This window comes from Engystomops pustulosus, chromosome 7 (genome assembly GCF_040894005.1).
Source record: "Engystomops pustulosus chromosome 7, aEngPut4.maternal, whole genome shotgun sequence".
Classification (NCBI taxonomy): domain Eukaryota; kingdom Metazoa; phylum Chordata; class Amphibia; order Anura; family Leptodactylidae; genus Engystomops; species Engystomops pustulosus.
In genome coordinates this window covers 138769657-138792996 of record NC_092417.1, presented here as the reverse complement: position 1 = coordinate 138792996, position 23340 = coordinate 138769657, and the positions used below count along the sequence as shown (strand labels likewise).

General features: G+C 41.3%; 30 non-coding genes across 30 annotated transcripts; all 30 read right to left on the bottom strand.

Annotated features, from left to right (window-relative positions):
* Nucleotides 1-340: 340 nt before the first annotated feature.
* TRNAS-UGA (transfer RNA serine (anticodon UGA)) lies at nucleotides 341-422 on the bottom strand. The gene has a single exon. It is a non-coding gene; the product is annotated as a tRNA-Ser (tRNA).
* A 286-nt stretch (nucleotides 423-708) lies between these two features.
* Nucleotides 709-780, bottom strand: TRNAQ-UUG (transfer RNA glutamine (anticodon UUG)). The gene has a single exon. It is a non-coding gene; the product is annotated as a tRNA-Gln (tRNA).
* Nucleotides 781-1801: 1021 nt separating this feature from the next.
* TRNAS-UGA (transfer RNA serine (anticodon UGA)) lies at nucleotides 1802-1883 on the bottom strand. Its single transcript has one exon. It is a non-coding gene; the product is annotated as a tRNA-Ser (tRNA).
* A 286-nt stretch (nucleotides 1884-2169) lies between these two features.
* On the bottom strand, nucleotides 2170-2241 carry TRNAQ-UUG (transfer RNA glutamine (anticodon UUG)). The gene has a single exon. It is a non-coding gene; the product is annotated as a tRNA-Gln (tRNA).
* Nucleotides 2242-3262: 1021 nt separating this feature from the next.
* On the bottom strand, nucleotides 3263-3344 carry TRNAS-UGA (transfer RNA serine (anticodon UGA)). Its single transcript has one exon. It is a non-coding gene; the product is annotated as a tRNA-Ser (tRNA).
* A 286-nt stretch (nucleotides 3345-3630) lies between these two features.
* On the bottom strand, nucleotides 3631-3702 carry TRNAQ-UUG (transfer RNA glutamine (anticodon UUG)). Its single transcript has one exon. It is a non-coding gene; the product is annotated as a tRNA-Gln (tRNA).
* Nucleotides 3703-4723: 1021 nt separating this feature from the next.
* TRNAS-UGA (transfer RNA serine (anticodon UGA)) lies at nucleotides 4724-4805 on the bottom strand. The gene has a single exon. It is a non-coding gene; the product is annotated as a tRNA-Ser (tRNA).
* Nucleotides 4806-5091: 286 nt separating this feature from the next.
* Nucleotides 5092-5163, bottom strand: TRNAQ-UUG (transfer RNA glutamine (anticodon UUG)). Its single transcript has one exon. It is a non-coding gene; the product is annotated as a tRNA-Gln (tRNA).
* Nucleotides 5164-6184: 1021 nt separating this feature from the next.
* On the bottom strand, nucleotides 6185-6266 carry TRNAS-UGA (transfer RNA serine (anticodon UGA)). The gene has a single exon. It is a non-coding gene; the product is annotated as a tRNA-Ser (tRNA).
* A 1379-nt stretch (nucleotides 6267-7645) lies between these two features.
* Nucleotides 7646-7727, bottom strand: TRNAS-UGA (transfer RNA serine (anticodon UGA)). Its single transcript has one exon. It is a non-coding gene; the product is annotated as a tRNA-Ser (tRNA).
* Nucleotides 7728-8013: 286 nt separating this feature from the next.
* On the bottom strand, nucleotides 8014-8085 carry TRNAQ-UUG (transfer RNA glutamine (anticodon UUG)). The gene has a single exon. It is a non-coding gene; the product is annotated as a tRNA-Gln (tRNA).
* Nucleotides 8086-9112: 1027 nt separating this feature from the next.
* Nucleotides 9113-9194, bottom strand: TRNAS-UGA (transfer RNA serine (anticodon UGA)). The gene has a single exon. It is a non-coding gene; the product is annotated as a tRNA-Ser (tRNA).
* Nucleotides 9195-9480: 286 nt separating this feature from the next.
* TRNAQ-UUG (transfer RNA glutamine (anticodon UUG)) lies at nucleotides 9481-9552 on the bottom strand. Its single transcript has one exon. It is a non-coding gene; the product is annotated as a tRNA-Gln (tRNA).
* Nucleotides 9553-10573: 1021 nt separating this feature from the next.
* Nucleotides 10574-10655, bottom strand: TRNAS-UGA (transfer RNA serine (anticodon UGA)). The gene has a single exon. It is a non-coding gene; the product is annotated as a tRNA-Ser (tRNA).
* A 286-nt stretch (nucleotides 10656-10941) lies between these two features.
* On the bottom strand, nucleotides 10942-11013 carry TRNAQ-UUG (transfer RNA glutamine (anticodon UUG)). Its single transcript has one exon. It is a non-coding gene; the product is annotated as a tRNA-Gln (tRNA).
* A 1021-nt stretch (nucleotides 11014-12034) lies between these two features.
* TRNAS-UGA (transfer RNA serine (anticodon UGA)) lies at nucleotides 12035-12116 on the bottom strand. Its single transcript has one exon. It is a non-coding gene; the product is annotated as a tRNA-Ser (tRNA).
* A 286-nt stretch (nucleotides 12117-12402) lies between these two features.
* On the bottom strand, nucleotides 12403-12474 carry TRNAQ-UUG (transfer RNA glutamine (anticodon UUG)). The gene has a single exon. It is a non-coding gene; the product is annotated as a tRNA-Gln (tRNA).
* Nucleotides 12475-13495: 1021 nt separating this feature from the next.
* Nucleotides 13496-13577, bottom strand: TRNAS-UGA (transfer RNA serine (anticodon UGA)). The gene has a single exon. It is a non-coding gene; the product is annotated as a tRNA-Ser (tRNA).
* A 286-nt stretch (nucleotides 13578-13863) lies between these two features.
* On the bottom strand, nucleotides 13864-13935 carry TRNAQ-UUG (transfer RNA glutamine (anticodon UUG)). Its single transcript has one exon. It is a non-coding gene; the product is annotated as a tRNA-Gln (tRNA).
* A 1021-nt stretch (nucleotides 13936-14956) lies between these two features.
* TRNAS-UGA (transfer RNA serine (anticodon UGA)) lies at nucleotides 14957-15038 on the bottom strand. Its single transcript has one exon. It is a non-coding gene; the product is annotated as a tRNA-Ser (tRNA).
* Nucleotides 15039-15324: 286 nt separating this feature from the next.
* Nucleotides 15325-15396, bottom strand: TRNAQ-UUG (transfer RNA glutamine (anticodon UUG)). The gene has a single exon. It is a non-coding gene; the product is annotated as a tRNA-Gln (tRNA).
* Nucleotides 15397-16417: 1021 nt separating this feature from the next.
* On the bottom strand, nucleotides 16418-16499 carry TRNAS-UGA (transfer RNA serine (anticodon UGA)). The gene has a single exon. It is a non-coding gene; the product is annotated as a tRNA-Ser (tRNA).
* A 286-nt stretch (nucleotides 16500-16785) lies between these two features.
* Nucleotides 16786-16857, bottom strand: TRNAQ-UUG (transfer RNA glutamine (anticodon UUG)). Its single transcript has one exon. It is a non-coding gene; the product is annotated as a tRNA-Gln (tRNA).
* Nucleotides 16858-17878: 1021 nt separating this feature from the next.
* Nucleotides 17879-17960, bottom strand: TRNAS-UGA (transfer RNA serine (anticodon UGA)). The gene has a single exon. It is a non-coding gene; the product is annotated as a tRNA-Ser (tRNA).
* Nucleotides 17961-18246: 286 nt separating this feature from the next.
* On the bottom strand, nucleotides 18247-18318 carry TRNAQ-UUG (transfer RNA glutamine (anticodon UUG)). Its single transcript has one exon. It is a non-coding gene; the product is annotated as a tRNA-Gln (tRNA).
* Nucleotides 18319-19339: 1021 nt separating this feature from the next.
* Nucleotides 19340-19421, bottom strand: TRNAS-UGA (transfer RNA serine (anticodon UGA)). The gene has a single exon. It is a non-coding gene; the product is annotated as a tRNA-Ser (tRNA).
* A 286-nt stretch (nucleotides 19422-19707) lies between these two features.
* On the bottom strand, nucleotides 19708-19779 carry TRNAQ-UUG (transfer RNA glutamine (anticodon UUG)). Its single transcript has one exon. It is a non-coding gene; the product is annotated as a tRNA-Gln (tRNA).
* Nucleotides 19780-20800: 1021 nt separating this feature from the next.
* Nucleotides 20801-20882, bottom strand: TRNAS-UGA (transfer RNA serine (anticodon UGA)). The gene has a single exon. It is a non-coding gene; the product is annotated as a tRNA-Ser (tRNA).
* Nucleotides 20883-21168: 286 nt separating this feature from the next.
* TRNAQ-UUG (transfer RNA glutamine (anticodon UUG)) lies at nucleotides 21169-21240 on the bottom strand. The gene has a single exon. It is a non-coding gene; the product is annotated as a tRNA-Gln (tRNA).
* Nucleotides 21241-22261: 1021 nt separating this feature from the next.
* TRNAS-UGA (transfer RNA serine (anticodon UGA)) lies at nucleotides 22262-22343 on the bottom strand. The gene has a single exon. It is a non-coding gene; the product is annotated as a tRNA-Ser (tRNA).
* Nucleotides 22344-23340: the final 997 nt, after the last annotated feature.

The following is a 23340-nucleotide window of genomic DNA, read 5'->3' as shown; positions in this document are numbered from 1 at the left end:
TTGTAAAAATCTTGTTCTATAGGCTTTCTAAAGGTGCTGTGGTCATACGACAAGGGTTGTCTTAAAATCATCTCCGAATCTGTCTTATAATCACATTACTGTATCCTTTGCCTGGTAATGGGGTAGAAATTAAAAAAGACCCCTAAAGCTATATACAGGCAGACATTTAAAGCTTATCATTCGGAAGGCGCTACACATTTTGCAAGTCAAAAGCTACTTCATAGCTTTTTGCAAAAGGGATTGTACTTTCTCATCTCTGGAAACTTGCACGCTGGACAGAGGGGTTCAAAGAGAAAGATTTAGTCTAGCAATGCTATGCTCTAAGGACAGAAAACTTAGACGTAGTCGGCAGGATTTGAACCTGCGCGGGGAGACCCGAATGGATTTCAAGTCCATCGCCTTAACCACTCGGCCACGACTACTACATGCAGGAAGCCAGATGCATGGGTTTCATTCCCTTTGCTACACAGCTTAACATCCTAGATCAGGGTTGATTGTTCCCCAAGCACTCTGTTTGAATGGGAGTCTTCTGGCTGCACTAAGAAGTAAACTGATGGTTTCATTGGGAAAACCATAGACGTGCAGAAGAGTGTCCCTTTTGAACCTTTTATCAGCATGTTTGGGGTCATGAAATAAAGGTCTTGATTTTTAACTCAATCTCTGCCCCAAAAGTCATGAAAACAATCTTTGGCTGAAGGAATTTCTTAAAGGTTCCACCGAGATTTGAACTCGGATCGCTGGATTCAAAGTCCAGAGTGCTAACCGTTGCACCATGGAACCTTACAGTCTGTGGGCACGGGGAGGCATTAGTTCCATAACAAGCCTTGGCAACGCGATGACCTTGATCAAATTGCGTATGATGTTGGAAACAGGGTGAGTACTGCTGTCCAAAACAACAGAGATCACACGATGGTAGCTTATATGGGTTTCCTGCCGGGAAGGAAAAAAATCATAGCGTCCAAATCATAGGGTTTTGCAATGTAACCGCTTTTCTAATATAATGTTATCAAAAATGTCAACATTTGACATGACTCTTCTTTAGTATGTCCATTTTTCACAGGACATGTTCATCCCAGCCCTTCTGTGTCATTGGACAATCAACTTCTAGATCTTTCAAACTGCTCCTGAGTTACCTCTCAATATTTCGCTAAACTTTTAGAATACCACCCCCAGCTTTTGGAACCTTAAACCTCTGAGATGGCAGGCAAAAGCATAGTTGCCAGAAAAGTTTATTGCCCAGTTGGAGAACAATATGAAAGTGGTGGGAGGTTACTGTCTTCTTAAATTGCAAGGGGTGAAGGGAATTGTCTTATGTGTTCACAGTAGCTTCCTGTCAAGAAAGAAGGGGAACAAAAGCCACACAAAATGATGAAATGTTTAAGGACATGAAATCAGAAAACATGTTTCAATTTCAAACAATTAACATTTGGAAAAGCTTATTTTTCACTAGGACGACCAATTTTGTAAAAATCTTGTTCTATAGGCTTTCTAAAGGTGCTGTGGTCATACGACAAGGGTTGTCTTAAAATCATCTCCGAATCTGTCTTATAATCACATTACTGTATCCTTTGCCTGGTAATGGGGTAGAAATTAAAAAAGACCCCTAAAGCTATATACAGGCAGACATTTAAAGCTTATCATTCGGAAGGCGCTACACATTTTGCAAGTCAAAAGCTACTTCATAGCTTTTTGCAAAAGGGATTGTACTTTCTCATCTCTGGAAACTTGCACGCTGGACAGAGGGGTTCAAAGAGAAAGATTTAGTCTAGCAATGCTATGCTCTAAGGACAGAAAACTTAGACGTAGTCGGCAGGATTTGAACCTGCGCGGGGAGACCCGAATGGATTTCAAGTCCATCGCCTTAACCACTCGGCCACGACTACTACATGCAGGAAGCCAGATGCATGGGTTTCATTCCCTTTGCTACACAGCTTAACATCCTAGATCAGGGTTGATTGTTCCCCAAGCACTCTGTTTGAATGGGAGTCTTCTGGCTGCACTAAGAAGTAAACTGATGGTTTCATTGGGAAAACCATAGACGTGCAGAAGAGTGTCCCTTTTGAACCTTTTATCAGCATGTTTGGGGTCATGAAATAAAGGTCTTGATTTTTAACTCAATCTCTGCCCCAAAAGTCATGAAAACAATCTTTGGCTGAAGGAATTTCTTAAAGGTTCCACCGAGATTTGAACTCGGATCGCTGGATTCAAAGTCCAGAGTGCTAACCGTTACACCATGGAACCTTACAGTCTGTGGGCACGGGGAGGCATTAGTTCCATAACAAGCCTTGGCAACGCGATGACCTTGATCAAATTGCGTATGATGTTGGAAACAGGGTGAGTACTGCTGTCCAAAACAACAGAGATCACACGATGGTAGCTTATATGGGTTTCCTGCCGGGAAGGAAAAAAATCATAGCGTCCAAATCATAGGGTTTTGCAATGTAACCGCTTTTCTAATATAATGTTATCAAAAATGTCAACATTTGACATGACTCTTCTTTAGTATGTCCATTTTTCACAGGACATGTTCATCCCAGCCCTTCTGTGTCATTGGACAATCAACTTCTAGATCTTTCAAACTGCTCCTGAGTTACCTCTCAATATTTCGCTAAACTTTTAGAATACCACCCCCAGCTTTTGGAACCTTAAACCTCGGAGATGGCAGGCAAAAGCATAGTTGCCAGAAAAGTTTATGGCCCAGTTGGAGAACAATATGAAAGTGGTGGGAGGTAACTGTCTTCTTAAATTGCAAGGGGTGAAGGGAATTGTCTTATGTGTTCACAGTAGCTTCCTGTCAAGAAAGAAGGGGAACAAAAGCCACACAAAATGATGAAATGTTTAAGGACATGAAATCAGAAAACATGTTTCAATTTCAAACAATTAACATTTGGAAAAGCTTATTTTTCACTAGGACGACCAATTTTGTAAAAATCTTGTTCTATAGGCTTTCTAAAGGTGCTGTGGTCATACGACAAGGGTTGTCTTAAAATCATCTCCGAATCTGTCTTATAATCACATTACTGTATCCTTTGCCTGGTAATGGGGTAGAAATTAAAAAAGACCCCTAAAGCTATATACAGGCAGACATTTCAAGCTTATCATTCGGAAGGCGCTACACATTTTGCAAGTCAAAAGCTACTTCATAGCTTTTTGCAAAAGGGATTGTACTTTCTCATCTCTGGAAACTTGCACGCTGGACAGAGGGGTTCAAAGAGAAAGATTTAGTCTAGCAATGCTATGCTCTAAGGACAGAAAACTTAGACGTAGTCGGCAGGATTTGAACATGCGCGGGGAGACCCCAATGGATTTCAAGTCCATCGCCTTAACCACTCGGCCACGACTACTACATGCAGGAAGCCAGATGCATGGGTTTCATTCCCTTTGCTACACAGCTTAACATCCTAGATCAGGGTTGATTGTTCCCCAAGCACTCTGTTTGAATGGGAGTCTTCTGGCTGCACTAAGAAGTAAACTGATGGTTTCATTGGGAAAACCATAGACGTGCAGAAGAGTGTCCCTTTTGAACCTTTTATCAGCATGTTTGGGGTCATGAAATAAAGGTCTTGATTTTTAACTCAATCTCTGCCCCAAAAGTCATGAAAACAATCTTTGGCTGAAGGAATTTCTTAAAGGTTCCACCGAGATTTGAACTCGGATCGCTGGATTCAAAGTCCAGAGTGCTAACCGTTACACCATTGAACCTTACAGTCTGTGGGCACGGGGAGGCATTAGTTCCATGACAAGCCTTGGCAACGCGATGACCTTGATAAAATTGCGTATGTTGTTGGAAACAGGGTGAGTACTGCTGTCCAAAACAACAGAGATCACACGATGGTAGCTTATATGGGTTTCCTGCCGGGAAGGAAAAAAATCATAGCGTCCAAATCATAGGGTTTTGCAATGTAACCGCTTTTCTAATATAATGTTATCAAAAATGTCAACATTTGATATGACTCTTCTTTAGTATGTCCATTTTTCACAGGACATGTTCATCCCAGCCCTTCTGTGTCATTGGACAATCAACTTCTAGATCTTTCAAACTGCTCCTGAGTTACCTCTCAATATTTCGCTAAACTTTTAGAATACCACCCCCAGCTTTTGGAACCTTAAACCTCTGAGATGGCAGGCAAAAGCATAGTTGCCAGAAAAGTTTATTGCCCAGTTGGAGAACAATATGAAAGTGGTGGGAGGTAACTGTCTTCTTAAATTGCAAGGGGTGAAGGGAATTGTCTTATGTGTTCACAGTAGCTTCCTGTCAAGAAAGAAGGGGAACAAAAGCCACACAAAATGATGAAATGTTTAAGGACATGAAATCAGAAAACATGTTTCAATTTCAAACAATTAACATTTGGAAAAGCTTATTTTTCACTAGGACGACCAATTATGTAAAAATCTTGTTCTATAGGCTTTCTAAAGGTGCTGTGGTCATACGACAAGGGTTGTCTTAAAATCATCTCCGAATCTGTCTTATAATCACATTACTGTATCCTTTGCCTGGTAATGGGGTAGAAATTAAAAAAGACCCCTAAAGCTATATACAGGCAGACATTTAAAGCTTATCATTCGGAAGGCGCTACACATTTTGCAAGTCAAAAGCTACTTCATAGCTTTTTGCAAAAGGGATTGTACTTTCTCATCTCTGGAAACTTGCACGCTGGACAGAGGGTTTCAAAGAGAAAGATTTAGTCTAGCAATGCTATGCTCTAAGGACAGAAAACTTAGACGTAGTCGGCAGGATTTGAACATGCGCGGGGAGACCCCAATGGATTTCAAGTCCATCGCCTTAACCACTCGGCCACGACTACTACATGCAGGAAGCCAGATGCATGGGTTTCATTCCCTTTGCTACACAGCTTAACATCCTAGATCAGGGTTGATTGTTCCCCAAGCACTCTGTTTGAATGGGAGTCTTCTGGCTGCACTAAGAAGTAAACTGATGGTTTCATTGGGAAAACCATAGACGTGCAGAAGAGTGTCCCTTTTGAACCTTTTATCAGCATGTTTGGGGTCATGAAATAAAGGTCTTGATTTTTAACTCAATCTCTGCCCCAAAAGTCATGAAAACAATCTTTGGCTGAAGGAATTTCTTAAAGGTTCCACCGAGATTTGAACTCGGATCGCTGGATTCAAAGTCCAGAGTGCTAACCGTTACACCATGGAACCTTACAGTCTGTGGGCACGGGGAGGCATTAGTTCCATGACAAGCCTTGGCAACGCGATGACCTTGATCAAATTGCGTATGATGTTGGAAACAGGGTGAGTACTGCTGTCCAAAACAACAGAGATCACACGATGGTAGCTTATATGGGTTTCCTGCCGGGAAGGAAAAAAATCATAGCGTCCAAATCATAGGGTTTTGCAATGTAACCGCTTTTCTAATATAATGTTATCAAAAATGTCAACATTTGACATGACTCTTCTTTAGTATGTCCATTTTTCACAGGACATGTTCATCCCAGCCCTTCTGTGTCACTGGACAATCAACTTCTAGATCTTTCAAACTGCTCCTGAGTTACCTCTCAATATTTCGCTAAACTTTTAGAATACCACCCCCAGCTTTTGGAACCTTAAACCTCTGAGATGGCAGGCAAAAGCATAGTTGCCAGAAAAGTTTATGGCCCAGTTGGAGAACAATATGAAAGTGGTGGGAGGTAACTGTCTTCTTAAATTGCAAGGGGTGAAGGGAATTGTCTTATGTGTTCACAGTAGCTTCCTGTCAAGAAAGAAGGGGAACAAAAGCCACACAAAATGATGAAATGTTTAAGGACATGAAATCAGAAAACATGTTTCAATTTCAAACAATTAACATTTGGAAAAGCTTATTTTTCACTAGGACGACCAATTTTGTAAAAATCTTGTTCTATAGGCTTTCTAAAGGTGCTGTGGTCATACGACAAGGGTTGTCTTAAAATCTTCTCCGAACCTGTCTTATGATCACATTACTGTATCCTTTGCCTGGTAATGGGGTAGAAATTAAAAAAGACCCCTAAAGCTATATACAGGCAGACATTTAAAGCTTATCATTCGGAAGGCGCTACACATTTTGCAAGTCAAAAGCTACTTCATAGCTTTTTGCAAAAGGGATTGTACTTTCTCATCTCTGGAAACTTGCACGCTGGACAGAGGGGTTCAAAGAGAAAGATTTAGTCTAGCAATGCTATGCTCTAAGGACAGAAAACTTAGACGTAGTCGGCAGGATTTGAACCTGCGCGGGGAGACCCCAATGGATTTCAAGTCCATCGCCTTAACCACTCGGCCACGACTACTACATGCAGGAAGCCAGATGCATGGGTTTCATTCCCTTTGCTACACAGCTTAACATCCTAGATCAGGGTTGATTGTTCCCCAAGCACTCTGTTTGAATGGGAGTCTTCTGGCTGCACTAAGAAGTAAACTGATGGTTTCATTGGGAAAAACATAGACGTGCAGAAGAGTGTCCCTTTTGAACCTTTTATCAGCATGTTTGGGGTCATAAAATAAAGGTCTTGAGTTTTAACTCAATCTCTGCCGCAAAAGTCATGAAAACAATCTTTGGCTGAAGGAATTTCTTAAAGGTTCTACCGAGATTTGAACTCGGATCGCTGGATTCAAAGTCCGGAGTGCCAACCGTTACACCATGGAACCTTACAGTCTGTGGGCACGGGGAGGCATTAGTTCCATGACAAGCCTTGGCAACGCGATGACCTTGATCAAATTGCGTATGATGTTGGAAACAGGGTGAGTACTGCTGTCCAAAACAACAGAGATCACACGATGGTAGCTTATATGGGTTTCCTGCCGGGAAGGAAAAAAATCATAGCGTCCAAATCATAGGGTTTTGCAATGTAACCGCTTTTCTAATATAATGTTATCAAAAATGTCAACATTTGACATGACTCTTCTTTAGTATGTCCATTTTTCACAGGACATGTTCATCCCAGCCCTTCTGTGTCATTGGACAATCAACTTCTAGATCTTTCAAACTGCTCCTGAGTTACCTCTCAATATTTCGCTAAACTTTTAGAATACCACCCCCAGCTTTTGGAACCTTAAACCTCTGAGATGGCAGGCAAAAGCATAGTTGCCAGAAAAGTTTATGGCCCAGTTGGAGAACAATATGAAAGTGGTGGGAGGTAACTGTCTTCTTAAATTGCAAGGGGTGAAGGGAATTGTCTTATGTGTTCACAGTAGCTTCCTGTCAAGAAAGAAGGGGAACAAAAGCCACACAAAATGATGAAATGTTTAAGGACATGAAATCAGAAAACATGTTTCAATTTCAAACAATTAACATTTGGAAAAGCTTATTTTTCACTAGGACGACCAATTTTGTAAAAATCTTGTTCTATAGGCTTTCTAAAGGTGCTGTGGTCATACGACAAGGGTTGTCTTAAAATCATCTCCGAATCTGTCTTATAATCACATTACTGTATCCTTTGCCTGGTAATGGGGTAGAAATTAAAAAAGACCCCTAAAGCTATATACAGGCAGACATTTAAAGCTTATCATTCGGAAGGCGCTACACATTTTGCAAGTCAAAAGCTACTTCATAGCTTTTTGCAAAAGGGATTGTACTTTCTCATCTCTGGAAACTTGCACGCTGGACAGAGGGGTTCAAAGAGAAAGATTTAGTCTAGCAATGCTATGCTCTAAGGACAGAAAACATAGACGTAGTCGGCAGGATTTGAACCTGCGCGGGGAGACCCCAAAGGATTTCAAGTCCATCGCCTTAACCACTCGGCCACGACTACTACATGCAGGAAACCAGATGCATGGGTTTCATTCCCTTTGCTACACAGCTTAACATCCTAGATCAGGGTTGATTGTTCCCCAAGCACTCTGTTTGAATGGGAGTCTTCTGGCTGCACTAAGAAGTAAACTGATGGTTTCATTGGGAAAACCATAGACGTGCAGAAGAGTGTCCCTTTTGAACCTTTTATCAGCATGTTTGGGGTCATGAAATAAAGGTCTTGATTTTTAACTCAATCTCTGCCCCAAAAGTCATGAAAACAATCTTTGGCTGAAGGAATTTCTTAAAGGTTCCACCAAGATTTGAACTCGGATCGCTGGATTCAAAGTCCAGAGTGCTAACCGTTACACCATGGAACCTTACAGTCTGTGGGCACGGGGAGGCATTAGTTCCATGACAAGCCTTGGCAACGCGATGACCTTGATCAAATTGCGTATGATGTTGGAAACAGGGTGAGTACTGCTGTCCAAAACAACAGAGATCACACGATGGTAGCTTATATGGGTTTCCTGCCCCTGCCGGGAAGGAAAAAAATCATAGCGTCCAAATCATAGGGTTTTGCAATGTAACCGCTTTTCTAATATAATGTTATCAAAAATGTCAACATTTGACATGACTCTTCTTTGGTATGTCCATTTTTCACAGGACATGTTCATCCCAGCCCTTCTGTGTCATTGGACAATCAACTTCTAGATCTTTCAAACTGCTCCTGAGTTACCTCTCAATATTTCGCTAAACTTTTAGAATACCACCCCCAGCTTTTGGAACCTTAAACCTCGGAGATGGCAGGCAAAAGCATAGTTGCCAGAAAAGTTTATGGCCCAGTTGGAGAACAATATGAAAGTGGTGGGAGGTAACTGTCTTCTTAAATTGCAAGGGGTGAAGGGAATTGTCTTATGTGTTCACAGTAGCTTCCTGTCAAGAAAGAAGGGGAACAAAAGCCACACAAAATGATGAAATGTTTAAGGACATGAAATCAGAAAACATGTTTCAATTTCAAACAATTAACATTTGGAAAAGCTTATTTTTCACTAGGACGACCAATTTTGTAAAAATCTTGTTCTATAGGCTTTCTAAAGGTGCTGTGGTCATACGACAAGGGTTGTCTTAAAAACATCTCCGAATCTGTCTTATAATCACATTACTGTATCCTTTGCCTGGTAATGGGGTAGAAATTAAAACAGACCCCTAAAGCTATTTACAGGCAGACATTTAAAGCTTATCATTCGGAAGGCGCTACACATTTTGCAAGTCAAAAGCTACTTCATAGCTTTTTGCAAAAGGGATTGTACTTTCTCATCTCTGGAAACTTGCACGCTGGACAGAGGGGTTCAAAGAGAAAGATTTAGTCTAGCAATGCTATGCTCTAAGGACAGAAAACTTAGACGTAGTCGGCAGGATTTGAACCTGCGCGGGGAGACCCGAATGGATTTCAAGTCCATCGCCTTAACCACTCGGCCACGACTACTACATGCAGGAAGCCAGATGCATGGGTTTCATTCCCTTTGCTACACAGCTTAACATCCTAGATCAGGGTTGATTGTTCCCCAAGCACTCTGTTTGAATGGGAGTCTTCTGGCTGCACTAAGAAGTAAACTGATGGTTTCATTGGGAAAACCATAGACGTGCAGAAGAGTGTCCCTTTTGAACCTTTTATCAGCATGTTTGGGGTCATGAAATAAAGGTCTTGATTTTTAACTCAATCTCTGCCCCAAAAGTCATGAAAACAATCTTTGGCTGAAGGAATTTCTTAAAGGTTCCACCGAGATTTGAACTCGGATCGCTGGATTCAAAGTCCAGAGTGCTAACCGTTACACCATGGAACCTTACAGTCTGTGGGCACGGGGAGGTATTAGTTCCATGACAAGCCTTGGCAACGCGATGACCTTGATCAAATTGCATATGATGTTGGAAACAGGGTGAGTACTGCTGTCCAAAACAACAGAGATCACACGATGGTAGCTTATATGGGTTTCCTGCCGGGAAGGAAAAAAATCATAGCGTCCAAATCATAGGGTTTTGCAATGTAACCGCTTTTCTAATATAATGTTATCAAAAATGTCAACATTTGACATGACTCTTCTTTAGTATGTCCATTTTTCACAGGACATGTTCATCCCAGCCCTTCTGTGTCATTGGACAATCAACTTCTAGATCTTTCAAACTGCTCCTGAGTTACCTCTCAATATTTCGCTAAACTTTTAGAATACCACCCCCAGCTTTTGGAACCTTAAACCTCTGAGATGGCAGGCAAAAGCATAGTTGCCAGAAAAGTTTATGGCCCAGTTGGAGAACAATATGAAAGTGGTGGGAGGTAACTGTCTTCTTAAATTGCAAGGGGTGAAGGGAATTGTCTTATGTGTTCACAGTAGCTTCCTGTCAAGAAAGAAGGGGAACAAAAGCCACACAAAATGATGAAATGTTTAAGGACATGAAATCAGAAAACATGTTTCAATTTCAAACAATTAACATTTGGAAAAGCTTATTTTTCACTAGGACGACCAATTTTGTAAAAATCTTGTTCTATAGGCTTTCTAAAGGTGCTGTGGTCATACGACAAGGGTTGTCTTAAAATCATCTCCGAATCTGTCTTATAATCACATTACTGTATCCTTTGCCTGGTAATGGGGTAGAAATTAAAAAAGACCCCTAAAGCTATATACAGGCAGACATTTAAAGCTTATCATTCGGAAGGCGCTACACATTTTGCAAGTCAAAAGCTACTTCATAGCTTTTTGCAAAAGGGATTGTACTTTCTCATCTCTGGAAACTTGCACGCTGGACAGAGGGGTTCAAAGAGAAAGATTTAGTCTAGCAATGCTATGCTCTAAGGACAGAAAACTTAGGCGTAGTTGGCAGGATTTGAACCTGCGCGGGGAGACCTCAATGGATTTCAAGTCCATCGCCTTAACCACTCGGCCACGACTACTACATGCAGGAAGCCAGATGCATGGGTTTCATTCCCTTTGCTACAAAGCTTAACATCCTAGATCAGGGTTGATTGCTCCCCAAGCACTCTGTTTGAATGGGAGTCTTCTGGCTGCACTAAGAAGTAAACTGATGGTTTCATTGGGAAAACCATAGACGTGCAGAAGAGTGTCCCTTTTGAACCTTTTATCAGCATGTTTGGGGTCATGAAATAAAGGTCTTGATTTTTAACTCAATCTCTGCCCCAAAAGTCATGAAAACAATCTTTGGCTGAAGGAATTTCTTAAAGGTTCCACCGAGATTTGAACTCGGATCGCTGGATTCAAAGTCCAGAGTGCTAACCGTTACACCATGGAACCTTACAGTCTGTGGGCACGGGGAGGCATTAGTTCCATGACAAGCCTTGGCAACGCGATGACCTTGATCAAATTGCGTATGATGTTGGAAACAGGGTAAGTACTGCTGTCCAAAACAACAGAGATCACACGATGGTAGCTTATATGGGTTTCCTGCCGGGAAGGAAAAAAATCATAGCGTCCAAATCATAGGGTTTTGCAATGTAACCGCTTTTCTAATATAATGTTATCAAAAATGTCAACATTTGACATGACTCTTCTTTAGTATGTCCATTTTTCACAGGACATGTTCATCCCAGCCCTTCTGTGTCATTGGACAATCAACTTCTAGATCTTTCAAACTGCTCCTGAGTTACCTCTCAATATTTCGCTAAACTTTTAGAATACCACCCCCAGCTTTTGGAACCTTAAACCTCTGAGATGGCAGGCAAAAGCATAGTTGCCAGAAAAGTTTATGGCCCAGTTGGAGAACAATATGAAAGTGGTGGGAGGTAACTGTCTTCTTCAATTGCAAGGGGTGAAGGGAATTGTCTTATGTGTTCACAGTAGCTTCCTGTCAAGAAAGAAGGGGAACAAAAGCCACACAAAATGATGAAATGTTTAAGGACATGAAATCAGAAAACATGTTTCAATTTCAAACAATTAACATTTGGAAAAGCTTATTTTTCACTAGGACGACCAATTTTGTAAAAATCTTGTTCTATAGGCTTTCTAAAGGTGCTGTGGTCATACGACAAGGGTTGTCTTAAAATCATCTCCGAATCTGTCTTATAATCACATTACTGTATCCTTTGCCTGGTAATGGGGTAGAAATTAAAAAAGACCCCTAAAGCAATATACAGGCAGACATTTAAAGCTTATCATTCGGAAGGCGCTACACATTTTGCAAGTCAAAAGCTACTTCATAGCTTTTTGCAAAAGGGATTGTACTTTCTCATCTCTGGAAACTTGCACGCTGGACAGAGGGGTTCAAAGAGAAAGATTTAGTCTAGCAATGCTATGCTCTAAGGACAGAAAACTTAGACGTAGTCGGCAGGATTTGAACCTGCGCGGGGAGACCCCAATGGATTTCAAGTCCATCGCCTTAACCACTCGGCCACGACTACTACATGCAGGAAGCCAGATACATGGGTTTCATTCCCTTTGCTACACAGCTTAACATCCTAGATCAGGGTTGATTGTTCCCCAAGCACTCTGTTTGAATGGGAGTCTTCTGGCTGCACTAAGAAGTAAACTGATGGTTTCATTGGGAAAACCATAGACGTGCAGAAGAGTGTCCCTTTTGAACCTTTTATCAGCATGTTTGGGGTCATGAAATAAAGGTCTTGAGTTTTAACTCAATCTCTGCCCCAAAAGTCATGAAAACAATCTTTGGCTGAAGGAATTTCTTAAAGGTTCCACCGAGATTTGAACTCGGATCGCTGGATTCAAAGTCCAGAGTGCTAACCGTTACACCATGGAACCTTACAGTCTGTGGGCACGGGGAGGCATTAGTTCCATAACAAGCCTTGGCAACGCGATGACCTTGCTCAAATTGCGTATGATTTTGGAAACAGGGTGAGTACTGCTGTCCAAAACAACAGAGATCACACAATGGTAGCTTGTGTGATTTTCCTACCGGGAAGGAAAAAAATCATAGCGTCCAAATCATGGGGTTTTGCAATGTAACCACTTTTCTAATATAATGTTATCAAAAATGTCAACATTTGACATGACTCTTCTTTAGTATGTCCATTTTTCACAGGACATGTTCATCCCAGCCCTTCTGTGTCATTGGACAATCAACTTCTAGATCTTTCAAACTGCTCCTGAGTTACCTCTCAATATTTCGCTAAACTTTTAGAATACCACCCCCAGCTTTTGGAACCTTAAACCTCTGAGATGGCAGGCAAAAGCATAGTTGCCAGAAAAGTTTATTGCCCAGTTGGAGAACAATATGAAAGTGGTGGGAGGTTACTGTCTTCTTAAATTGCAAGGGGTGAAGGGAATTGTCTTATGTGTTCACAGTAGCTTCCTGTCAAGAAAGAAGGGGAACAAAAGCCACACAAAATGATGAAATGTTTAAGGACATGAAATCAGAAAACATGTTTCAATTTCAAACAATTAACATTTGGAAAAGCTTATTTTTCACTAGGACGACCAATTTTGTAAAAATCTTGTTCTATAGGCTTTCTAAAGGTGCTGTGGTCATACGACAAGGGTTGTCTTAAAATCATCTCCGAATCTGTCTTATAATCACATTACTGTATCCTTTGCCTGGTAATGGGGTAGAAATTAAAAAAGACCCCTAAAGCTATATACAGGCAGACATTTAAAGCTTATCATTCGGAAGGCGCTACACATTTTGCAAGTCAAAAGCTACTTCATAGCTTTTTGCAAAAGGGATTGTACTTTCTCATCTCTGGAAACTTGCACGCTGGACAGAGGGGTTCAAAGAGAAAGATTTAGTCTAGCAATGCTATGCTCTAAGGACAGAAAACTTAGACGTAGTCGGCAGGATTTGAACCTGCGCGGGGAGACCCCAATGGATTTCAAGTCCATCGCCTTAACCACTCGGCCACGACTACTACATGCAGGAAGCCAGATACATGGGTTTCATTCCCTTTGCTACACAGCTTAACATCCTAGATCAGGGTTGATTGTTCCCCAAGCACTCTGTTTGAATGGGAGTCTTCTGGCTGCACTAAGAAGTAAACTGATGGTTTCATTGGGAAAACCATAGACGTGCAGAAGAGTGTCCCTTTTGAACCTTTTATCAGCATGTTTGGGGTCATGAAATAAAGGTCTTGAGTTTTAACTCAATCTCTGCCCCAAAAGTCATGAAAACAATCTTTGGCTGAAGGAATTTCTTAAAGGTTCCACCGAGATTTGAACTCGGATCGCTGGATTCAAAGTCCAGAGTGCTAACCGTTACACCATGGAACCTTACAGTCTGTGGGCACGGGGAGGCATTAGTTCCATAACAAGCCTTGGCAACGCGATGACCTTGCTCAAATTGCGTATGATTTTGGAAACAGGGTGAGTACTGCTGTCCAAAACAACAGAGATCACACAATGGTAGCTTGTGTGATTTTCCTACCGGGAAGGAAAAAAATCATAGCGTCCAAATCATGGGGTTTTGCAATGTAACCACTTTTCTAATATAATGTTATCAAAAATGTCAACATTTGACATGACTCTTCTTTAGTATGTCCATTTTTCACAGGACATGTTCATCCCAGCCCTTCTGTGTCATTGGACAATCAACTTCTAGATCTTTCAAACTGCTCCTGAGTTACCTCTCAATATTTCGCTAAACTTTTAGAATACCACCCCCAGCTTTTGGAACCTTAAACCTCTGAGATGGCAGGCAAAAGCATAGTTGCCAGAAAAGTTTATTGCCCAGTTGGAGAACAATATGAAAGTGGTGGGAGGTTACTGTCTTCTTAAATTGCAAGGGGTGAAGGGAATTGTCTTATGTGTTCACAGTAGCTTCCTGTCAAGAAAGAAGGGGAACAAAAGCCACACAAAATGATGAAATGTTTAAGGACATGAAATCAGAAAACATGTTTCAATTTCAAACAATTAACATTTGGAAAAGCTTATTTTTCACTAGGACGACCAATTTTGTAAAAATCTTGTTCTATAGGCTTTCTAAAGGTGCTGTGGTCATACGACAAGGGTTGTCTTAAAATCATCTCCGAATCTGTCTTATAATCACATTACTGTATCCTTTGCCTGGTAATGGGGTAGAAATTAAAAAAGACCCCTAAAGCTATATACAGGCAGACATTTAAAGCTTATCATTCGGAAGGCGCTACACATTTTGCAAGTCAAAAGCTACTTCATAGCTTTTTGCAAAAGGGATTGTACTTTCTCATCTCTGGAAACTTGCACGCTGGACAGAGGGGTTCAAAGAGAAAGATTTAGTCTAGCAATGCTATGCTCTAAGGACAGAAAACTTAGACGTAGTCGGCAGGATTTGAACCTGCGCGGGGAGACCCCAATGGATTTCAAGTCCATCGCCTTAACCACTCGGCCACGACTACTACATGCAGGAAGCCAGATGCATGGGTTTCATTCCCTTTGCTACACAGCTTAACATCCTAGATCAGGGTTGATTGTTCCCCAAGCACTCTGTTTGAATGGGGGTCTTCTGGCTGCACTAAGAAGTAAACTGATGGTTTCATTGGGAAAACCATAGACGTGCAGAAGAGTGTCCCTTTTGAACCTTTTATCAGCATGTTTGGGGTCATGAAATAAAGGTCTTGATTTTTAACTCAATCTCTGCCCCAAAAGTCATGAAAACAATCTTTGGCTGAAGGAATTTCTTAAAGGTTCCACCGAGATTTGAACTCGGATCGCTGGATTCAAAGTCCAGAGTGCTAACCGTTACACCATGGAACCTTACAGTCTGTGGGCACGGGGAGGCATTAGTTCCATGACAAGCCTTGGCAACGCGATGACCTTGATCAAATTGCGTATGATGTTGGAAACAGGGTGAGTACTGCTGTCCAAAACAACAGAGATCACACGATGGTAGCTTATATGGGTTTCCTGCCGGGAAGGAAAAAAATCATAGCGTCCAAATCATAGGGTTTTGCAATGTAACCGCTTTTCTAATATAATGTTATCAAAAATGTCAACATTTGACATGACTCTTCTTTAGTATGTCCATTTTTCACAGGACATGTTCATCCCAGCCCTTCTGTGTCATTGGACAATCAACTTCTAGATCTTTCAAACTGCTCCTGAGTTACCGCTCAATATTTCGCTAAACTTTTAGAATACCACCCCCAGCTTTTGGAACCTTAAACCTCTGAGATGGCAGGCAAAAGCATAGTTGCCAGAAAAGTTTATGGCCCAGTTGGAGAACAATATGAAAGTGGTGGGAGGTAACTGTCTTCTTAAATTGCAAGGGGTGAAGGGAATTGTCTTATGTGTTCACAGTAGCTTCCTGTCAAGAAAGAAGGGGAACAAAAGCCACACAAAATGATGAAATGTTTAAGGACATGAAATCAGAAAACATGTTTCAATTTCAAACAATTAACATTTGGAAAAGCTTATTTTTCACTAGGACGACCAATTTTGTAAAAATCTTGTTCTATAGGCTTTCTAAAGGTGCTGTGGTTAAACGACAAGGGTTGTCTTAAAATCATCTCCGAATCTGTCTTATAATCACATTACTGTATCCTTTGCCTGGTAATGGGGTAGAAATTAAAAAAGACCCCTAAAGCTATATACAGGCAGACATTTCAAGCTTATCATTCGGAAGGCGCTACACATTTTGCAAGTCAAAAGCTACTTCATAGCTTTTTGCAAAAGGGATTGTACTTTCTCATCTCTGGAAACTTGCACACTGGACAGAGGGGTTCAAAGAGAAAGATTTTGTCTAGCAATGCTATGCTCTAAGGACAGAAAACTTAGACGTAGTCGGCAGGATTTGAACCTGCGCGGGGAGACCCCAATGGATTTCAAGTCCATCGCCTTAACCACTTGGCCACGACTACTACATGCAGGAAGCCAGATGCATGGGTTTCATTCCCTTTGCTACACAGCTTAACATCCTAGATCAGGGTTGATTGTTCCCCAAGCACTCTGTTTGAATGGGAGTCTTCTGGCTGCACTAAGAAGTAAACTGATGGTTTCATTGGGAAAACCATAGACGTGCAGAAGAGTGTCCCTTTTGAACCTTTTATCAGCATGTTTGGGGTCATGAAATAAAGGTCTTGATTTTTAACTCAATCTCTGCCCCAAAAGTCATGAAAACAATCTTTGGCTGAAGGAATTTCTTAAAGGTTCCACCGAGATTTGAACTCGGATCGCTGGATTCAAAGTCCAGAGTGCTAACCGTTACACCATGGAACCTTACAGTCTGTGGGCACGGGGAGGCATTAGTTCCATAACAAGCCTTGGCAACGCGATGACCTTGCTCAAATTGCGTATGATTTTGGAAACAGGGTGAGTACTGCTGTCCAAAACAACAGAGATCACACAATGGTAGCTTGTGTGATTTTCCTACCGGGAAGGAAAAAAATCATAGCGTCCAAATCATGGGGTTTTGCAATGTAACCACTTTTCTAATATAATGTTATCAAAAATGTCAACATTTGACATGACTCTTCTTTAGTATGTCCATTTTTCACAGGACATGTTCATCCCAGCCCTTCTGTGTCATTGGACAATCAACTTCTAGATCTTTCAAACTGCTCCTGAGTTACCTCTCAATATTTCGCTAAACTTTTAGAATACCACCCCCAGCTTTTGGAACCTTAAACCTCTGAGATGGCAGGCAAAAGCATAGTTGCCAGAAAAGTTTATTGCCCAGTTGGAGAACAATATGAAAGTGGTGGGAGGTTACTGTCTTCTTAAATTGCAAGGGGTGAAGGGAATTGTCTTATGTGTTCACAGTAGCTTCCTGTCAAGAAAGAAGGGGAACAAAAGCCACACAAAATGATGAAATGTTTAAGGACATGAAATCAGAAAACATGTTTCAATTTCAAACAATTAACATTTGGAAAAGCTTATTTTTCACTAGGACGACCAATTTTGTAAAAATCTTGTTCTATAGGCTTTCTAAAGGTGCTGTGGTCATACGACAAGGGTTGTCTTAAAATCATCTCCGAATCTGTCTTATAATCACATTACTGTATCCTTTGCCTGGTAATGGGGTAGAAATTAAAAAAGACCCCTAAAGCTATATACAGGCAGACATTTAAAGCTTATCATTCGGAAGGCGCTACACATTTTGCAAGTCAAAAGCTACTTCATAGCTTTTTGCAAAAGGGATTGTACTTTCTCATCTCTGGAAACTTGCACGCTGGACAGAGGGGTTCAAAGAGAAAGATTTAGTCTAGCAATGCTATGCTCTAAGGACAGAAAACTTAGACGTAGTCGGCAGGATTTGAACCTGCGCGGGGAGACCCCAATGGATTTCAAGTCCATCGCCTTAACCACTCGGCCACGACTACTACATGCAGGAAGCCAGATGCATGGGTTTCATTCCCTTTGCTACAAAGCTTAACATCCTAGATCAGGGTTGATTGTTCCCCAAGCACTCTGTTTGAATGGGAGTCTTCTGGCTGCACTAAGAAGTAAACTGATGGTTTCATTGGGAAAACCATAGACGTGCAGAAGAGTGTCCCTTTTGAACCTTTTATCAGCATGTTTGGGGTCATGAAATAAAGGTCTTGATTTTTAACTCAATCTCTGCCCCAAAAGTCATGAAAACAATCTTTGGCTGAAGGAATTTCTTAAAGGTTCCACCGAGATTTGAACTCGGATCGCTGGATTCAAAGTCCAGAGTGCTAACCGTTACACCATGGAACCTTACAGTCTGTGGGCACGGGGAGGCATTAGTTCCATAACAAGCCTTGGCAACGCGATGACCTTGATCAAATTGCGTATGATGTTGGAAACAGGGTGAGTACTGCTGTCCAAAACAACAGAGATCACACGATGGTAGCTTATATGGGTTTCCTGCCGGGAAGGAAAAAAATCATAGCGTCCAAATCATAGGGTTTTGCAATGTAACCGCTTTTCTAATATAATGTTATCAAAAATGTCAACATTTGACATGACTCTTCTTTAGTATGTCCATTTTTCACAGGACATGTTCATCCCAGCCCTTCTGTGTCATTGGACAATCAACTTCTAGATCTTTCAAACTGCTCCTGAGTTACCTCTCAATATTTCGCTAAACTTTTAGAATACCACCCCCAGCTTTTGGAACCTTAAACCTCTGAGATGGCAGGCAAAAGCATAGTTGCCAGAAAAGTTTATGGCCCAGTTGGAGAACAATATGAAAGTGGTGGGAGGTAACTGTCTTCTTAAATTGCAAGGGGTGAAGGGAATTGTCTTATGTGTTCACAGTAGCTTCCTGTCAAGAAAGAAGGGGAACAAAAGCCACACAAAATGATGAAATGTTTAAGGACATGAAATCAGAAAACATGTTTCAATTTCAAACAATTAACATTTGGAAAAGCTTATTTTTCACTAGGACGACCAATTTTGTAAAAATCTTGTTCTATAGGCTTTCTAAAGGTGCTGTGGTCATACGACAAGGGTTGTCTTAAAATCATCTCCGAATCTGTCTTATAATCACATTACTGTATCCTTTGCCTGGTAATGGGGTAGAAATTAAAAAAGATCCCTAAAGCTATATACAGGCAGACATTTCAAGCTTATCATTCGGAAGGCGCTACACATTTTGCAAGTCAAAAGCTACTTCATAGCTTTTTGCAAAAGGGATTGTACTTTCTCATCTCTGGAAACTTGCACACTGGACAGAGGGGTTCAAAGAGAAAGATTTTGTCTAGCAATGCTATGCTCTAAGGACAGAAAACTTAGACGTAGTCGGCAGGATTTGAACATGCGCGGGGAGACCCCAATGGATTTCAAGTCCATCGCCTTAACCACTCGGCCACGACTACTACATGCAGGAAGCCAGATGCATGGGTTTCATTCCCTTTGCTACACAGCTTAACATCCTAGATCAGGGTTGATTGTTCCCCAAGCACTCTGTTTGAATGGGAGTCTTCTGGCTGCACTAAGAAGTAAACTGATGGTTTCATTGGGAAAACCATAGACGTGCAGAAGAGTGTCCCTTTTGAACCTTTTATCAGCATGTTTGGGGTCATGAAATAAAGGTCTTGATTTTTAACTCAATCTCTGCCCCAAAAGTCATGAAAACAATCTTTGGCTGAAGGAATTTCTTAAAGGTTCCACCGAGATTTGAACTCGGATCGCTGGATTCAAAGTCCAGAGTGCTAACCGTTACACCATTGAACCTTACAGTCTGTGGGCACGGGGAGGCATTAGTTCCATGACAAGCCTTGGCAACGCGATGACCTTGATCAAATTGCGTATGTTGTTGGAAACAGGGTGAGTACTGCTGTCCAAAACAACAGAGATCACACGATGGTAGCTTATATGGGTTTCCTGCCGGGAAGGAAAAAAATCATAGCGTCCAAATCATAGGGTTTTGCAATGTAACCGCTTTTCTAATATAATGTTATCAAAAATGTCAACATTTGATATGACTCTTCTTTAGTATGTCCATTTTTCACAGGACATGTTCATCCCAGCCCTTCTGTGTCATTGGACAATCAACTTCTAGATCTTTCAAACTGCTCCTGAGTTACCTCTCAATATTTCGCTAAACTTTTAGAATACCACCCCCAGCTTTTGGAACCTTAAACCTCTGAGATGGCAGGCAAAAGCATAGTTGCCAGAAAAGTTTATTGCCCAGTTGGAGAACAATATGAAAGTGGTGGGAGGTAACTGTCTTCTTAAATTGCAAGGGGTGAAGGGAATTGTCTTATGTGTTCACAGTAGCTTCCTGTCAAGAAAGAAGGGGAACAAAAGCCACACAAAATGATGAAATGTTTAAGGACATGAAATCAGAAAACATGTTTCAATTTCAAACAATTAACATTTGGAAAAGCTTATTTTTCACTAGGACGACCAATTATGTAAAAATCTTGTTCTATAGGCTTTCTAAAGGTGCTGTGGTCATACGACAAGGGTTGTCTTAAAATCATCTCCGAATCTGTCTTATAATCCCATTACTGTATCCTTTGCCTGGTAATGGGGTAGAAATTAAAAAAGACCCCTAAAGCTATATACAGGCAGACATTTAAAGCTTATCATTCGGAAGGCGCTACACATTTTGCAAGTCAAAAGCTACTTCATAGCTTTTTGCAAAAGGGATTGTACTTTCTCATCTCTGGAAACTTGCACGCTGGACAGAGGGGTTCAAAGAGAAAGATTTAGTCTAGCAATGCTATGCTCTAAGGACAGAAAACTTAGACGTAGTCGGCAGGATTTGAACATGCGCGGGGAGACCCCAATGGATTTCAAGTCCATCGCCTTAACCACTCGGCCACGACTACTACATGCAGGAAGCCAGATGCATGGGTTTCATTCCCTTTGCTACACAGCTTAACATCCTAGATCAGGGTTGATTGTTCCCCAAGCACTCTGTTTGAATGGGAGTCTTCTGGCTGCACTAAGAAGTAAACTGATGGTTTCATTGGGAAAACCATAGACGTGCAGAAGAGTGTCCCTTTTGAACCTTTTATCAGCATGTTTGGGGTCATGAAATAAAGGTCTTGATTTTTAACTCAATCTCTGCCCCAAAAGTCATGAAAACAATCTTTGGCTGAAGGAATTTCTTAAAGGTTCCACCGAGATTTGAACTCGGATCGCTGGATTCAAAGTCCAGAGTGCTAACCGTTACACCATGGAACCTTACAGTCTGTGGGCACGGGGAGGCATTAGTTCCATGACAAGCCTTGGCAACGCGATGACCTTGATCAAATTGCGTATGTTGTTGGAAACAGGGTGAGTACTGCTGTCCAAAACAACAGAGATCACACGATGGTAGCTTATATGGGTTTCCTGCCGGGAAGGAAAAAAATCATAGCGTCCAAATCATAGGGTTTTGCAATGTAACCGCTTTTCTAATATAATGTTATCAAAAATGTCAACATTTGACATGACTCTTCTTTAGTATGTCCATTTTTCACAGGACATGTTCATCCCAGCCCTTCTGTGTCACTGGACAATCAACTTCTAGATCTTTCAAACTGCTCCTGAGTTACCTCTCAATATTTCGCTAAACTTTTAGAATACCACCCCCAGCTTTTGGAACCTTAAACCTCTGAGATGGCAGGCAAAAGCATAGTTGCCAGAAAAGTTTATGGCCCAGTTGGAGAACAATATGAAAGTGGTGGGAGGTAACTGTCTTCTTAAATTGCAAGGGGTGAAGGGAATTGTCTTATGTGTTCACAGTAGCTTCCTGTCAAGAAAGAAGGGGAACAAAAGCCACACAAAATGATGAAATGTTTAAGGACATGAAATCAGAAAACATGTTTCAATTTCAAACAATTAACATTTGGAAAAGCTTATTTTTCACTAGGACGACCAATTTTGTAAAAATCTTGTTCTATAGGCTTTCTAAAGGTGCTGTGGTCATACGACAAGGGTTGTCTTAAAATCTTCTCCGAACCTGTCTTATGATCACATTACTGTATCCTTTGCCTGGTAATGGGGTAGAAATTAAAAAAGACCCCTAAAGCTATATACAGGCAGACATTTAAAGCTTATCATTCGGAAGGCGCTACACATTTTGCAAGTCAAAAGCTACTTCATAGCTTTTTGCAAAAGGGATTGTACTTTCTCATCTCTGGAAACTTGCACGCTGGACAGAGGGGTTCAAAGAGAAAGATTTAGTCTAGCAATGCTATGCTCTAAGGACAGAAAACTTAGACGTAGTCGGCAGGATTTGAACCTGCGCGGGGAGACCCCAATGGATTTCAAGTCCATCGCCTTAACCACTCGGCCACGACTACTACATGCAGGAAGCCAGATGCATGGGTTTCATTCCCTTTGCTACACAGCTTAACATCCTAGATCAGGGTTGATTGTTCCCCAAGCACTCTGTTTGAATGGGAGTCTTCTGGCTGCACTAAGAAGTAAACTGATGGTTTCATTGGGAAAAACATAGACGTGCAGAAGAGTGTCCCTTTTGAACCTTTTATCAGCATGTTTGGGGTCATAAAATAAAGGTCTTGAGTTTTAACTCAATCTCTGCCGCAAAAGTCATGAAAACAATCTTTGGCTGAAGGAATTTCTTAAAGGTTCTACCGAGATTTGAACTCGGATCGCTGGATTCAAAGTCCGGAGTGCTAACCGTTACACCATGGAACCTTACAGTCTGTGGGCACGGGGAGGCATTAGTTCCATGACAAGCCTTGGCAACGCGATGACCTTGATCAAATTGCGTATGATGTTGGAAACAGGGTGAGTACTGCTGTCCAAAACAACAGAGATCACACGATGGTAGCTTATATGGGTTTCCTGCCGGGAAGGAAAAAAATCATAGCGTCCAAATCATAGGGTTTTGCAATGTAACCGCTTTTCTAATATAATGTTATCAAAAATGTCAACATTTGACATGACTCTTCTTTAGTATGTCCATTTTTCACAGGACATGTTCATCCCAGCCCTTCTGTGTCATTGGACAATCAACTTCTAGATCTTTCAAACTGCTCCTGAGTTACCTCTCAATATTTCGCTAAACTTTTAGAATACCACCCCCAGCTTTTGGAACCTTAAACCTCTGAGATGGCAGGCAAAAGCATAGTTGCCAGAAAAGTTTATGGCCCAGTTGGAGAACAATATGAAAGTGGTGGGAGGTAACTGTCTTCTTAAATTGCAAGGGGTGAAGGGAATTGTCTTATGTGTTCACAGTAGCTTCCTGTCAAGAAAGAAGGGGAACAAAAGCCACACAAAATGATGAAATGTTTAAGGACATGAAATCAGAAAACATGTTTCAATTTCAAACAA